The sequence below is a fragment of the Frankliniella occidentalis genome, unplaced genomic scaffold (genome assembly GCF_000697945.3).
Source record: "Frankliniella occidentalis isolate FOCC.00 unplaced genomic scaffold, Focc_3.1 Scaffold21, whole genome shotgun sequence".
Taxonomy (NCBI): Eukaryota; Metazoa; Arthropoda; class Insecta; order Thysanoptera; family Thripidae; genus Frankliniella; species Frankliniella occidentalis.
The window spans coordinates 2,182,630-2,186,146 of NW_026267151.1; positions in this window are offsets into that span (position 1 = coordinate 2,182,630).

The window sequence follows — 3,517 nt, forward strand, 5'->3', positions numbered from 1 at the left end:
CCCACCCCATACCGCAAATACGATCTAGAACGCTTTTAGTTCGCTTTTCCTGGACGTACTAGGATGCTGACAATACGTTTCTCCGCTCTCAGCGATCTAAAGGCGCACTTGTCCGGGCGGACTAGTAAGCCACGGAGTACGGTTTTGAGACGTTTTGGTAATCCTGGCGTACTAGTTCTCCTTCCAAAAGCGAACTTTTGACGTACTGTCCGAGCGTACTTTGCGCGTACTTTTAGCGACCAAATGGCGTACTCTTTGGAGCGGTAAGGGTATGCAAATGAAAATTTACCTAAATCTTAAAAAAAAAAAAATGATTCTTGAAAATCAGGTAAGCGACATCACTGTCCAGATTTATACTTTTCTTCGCATTGATACAAATATAGATTATTTCCACGCGGACTGTACCCCCACTCCTTCCTTCGGCACGGCATTTCAAAACATTTTTAAATAACAGGCCGATGGTGAGGGCGATGCGTCGAATTGTTCCCAAAGTACACTGATAAACTAAGTGTTCAACTGCTCAACACTTGTAAGTGTGCAACTGCAAGTTGATTACCTGCAAGTGTGCAACTACGTAGTCGTACATTTGCAAGTGTTTAAATCGGTAGGTGTGCACTTGCAAGTGCACAACTCCTTGTTTGAACACTTCCTTAGATGGAACGCTCACTGTGTAGGAAGTGCTCAACCGAGGAGTTGCACACTTGCAAGTGCACACCTCCCGAGTTGTGCACTTGCAAGTATTCAACTTGCAGTTGCACACTTGAAAGTATTTAACTAGCAGTTGCACACTTACAAGTGTTGAGCAGTTGAACACTTAGTTTATCAGTGTACCTCCTCCAGACGAGCTGGCCGACTTCTGATCTGTTGGCTGTGCGCCCGCCGAGTCGAGGATAGGCAATCCTGCATGACAGCCGGCTACATCGAAAGGACGAGCGGCATTTGAGAGTTGAAATCCAACAATGGTTTGAAACATGTACTTCATACACTCACTGTAAAAAATATCGTCGTAAATTTACAAAATGTTTGTAAACTTGAATTATAATTTAAGTTGTAAATTTACGAGAGCACAGTTTTTACTCGCCAATGGATTTGAGGTCGATACGTACTGCATGTATTTTTACGATTTCAAATTGTTATTTTACAACTTGCGTCAAGGAAAATTTTCCTGTAAACGTACCTACTATTTTTCACAGTGCTGTATGGACTACATTTCATTGTTTCTATTTTGCCACCTCCTGTATGTTGTCTGAATTGTAGGCTCTCTGAAGGAGGAATAGGAGGGAGGCAGTCAATGCTCATGACTGTGGATTGGGGTGGTCGCGGAATGCACCAGGAAGGGTTGAAGGGCAGGGGTTGAGAGGGGAGGGAGGAGGCTAAGACAATGGAGCCGGCGCGCAGCTCAAAGGGTAACAGTGATATTAATTGTGCGAGTGTGATCTCACTACGCACGTATCAGCTGGATGGGGGAGAGTCGTCGTCGGAAACTTTACTGTGTGGAATTCAGTGCGTGTAGAAGCGTGGCGTGGATCTCATGCAATGCTTTTTGCACACTTGCAACTCATGTCTCCGCGTTGGTTATGTGTTGTTGTGTCAGTACCGACCGGGAGGGCTCTCAAATTCAAACCCCTCCTTACAAGGGAACTTAGGAAAGTGTAAATTCCCGATCGTGCCCAAACTCGGTATATTTGCTTCTTATCTATGTAGGTGACGAATGCCGACCAAATTTTTTCCTGAGAGTCATGTGCCGAAACTCCCTATAAAAGCCGTATAATAGCGTATAATTTCAAAAATACAAATTTCTACTTTTGTACAAATATTAAGTGATATTCTGACTCAAAATGAGTGGTTTTGGGGGGGGTAGTTCCTCTGCAACTTTTTGATTTGAGACCTCCTTCCGTCATTTTTGGCCCAAATTCAATATTTTTTCCATTATTGCCTCCCCTAAAGTACCCTAGAAATTGACACTCAGGAAAAAATACTACCTTCAGTCGTCATCAACATAGATAAGAAACATATATACCGAGTTTGGGCAAGATCGGGAATTTACACTTGCCTAAGCCCCCTTGTTAGCCTATGCAGGGGGCCAGGGGCCAGGTCCTCTCTGGCAGACCTGGCAGCTATAGCGCACTTGTCGCTTGATCCGTTTTATTTTATTATTTTTTTCTCTCCAGTACGTCTGGGCCTTTTAAGACAGACGGACGCGCCGCTGCAGACCTCCTCCCCTCCCCCGTATCTAGTGCCCCCTCTCCGCCTCCCCTTACCCCACCACTTCCCTTCCTGCTCCGCGAATCGGAGCTAATCACTGGAATAATCCGATCAACCTATCACAACAGGCACCGAAACGGAAACTTTAAAACAAGAATTTTTTTTCCCTCCCTTCTTTTTATGCTGTCATGAAATGATCCTGCAGCGGCGCACACACACGCTACAATCTTTACTTTCCGCGCGGAAAACCGTTGTATGGGCCTGAAATAACATGTGAGAACTACTTAGCATTGCATTTTTCATTATTTCATGTGCAATATATATTCTTAAACGTTCGTTTAGGTGTGCTTTGTCTCTCTGGTTTATTCCATTGTCGGACACGCACGTCGCCGTGCTTTTCTGTTCTCCCTCTTTTTTTTTATTTTTCACCCCCAGATCATGTCGTATCTCTCCCTTTTTATTTTCCGGATCCCTGACTTTTATTTTGGCTCAGCGGCGATCATTTGAGAATCGCAGTGGCGAGCGTGGCGGGGCGGGGGAAGTGCCCCTGTCCCCTCAGAGGGTGACAGCTCCATTCAGTGCCGCGCCGCCCCACGCCACGGCAAGCCGAGCAGAAAGTGGACGAGTGCGGGGGCGTGGCGCAGCGTGGCGGGACAGAGGGTTGGCGCCGCTCCGGCCCCTCCGCCTCCTTGCTTCCGTCTGGACTGAAGATCCTGGCGCTTGAGGAACCTGGATATTCCCTGTGTGATTCCAGCCGCGGTGGCTGAACCGAAGCCGCCGGCGCTGTACCCCTTGTCAGGACAGCAGTCTGCGTCTGGTCCAGCGTGAGAACACCCGCCGACCGCCCCATCGCCCCGCCCCGTATAGCGAAGGCGTGAGCGTGCGGAGTTCATCAGTCACTCGCGATGTCTCTTCTCACGTCAGTGATCTCTGTGGCCCCATCAATTAACTCTACCAGTGTCCAACCCCTCCCCCACCCACCCGCCCCGTGCCTCCGCCGTCCCCCCCACCCCTCGCTTCTCTTATGCTGTGATTGAACCATATTCGCTCACCCCTTGCTGACCTGTGGGACCGGATGGGCTCAATGTGACCTCAATGCTGCCCCTGATGAGAGCTAATATCTCATTGTCTAGTAGAGGCAGAGCTTAACTTTTCACTTCTGCGTCTTCTTTCCTCAGCCATGTGGGTGGCATTGCGGTGGATTATTTTCTAGAGCCAGACGACCAGTCTCTGCCATATTTGCACTGTGAAAAATAGTAGAAAGGTTTACAGGAAAATTTTCCTTGACGCAAGTTGTTAATTTATAATTTGT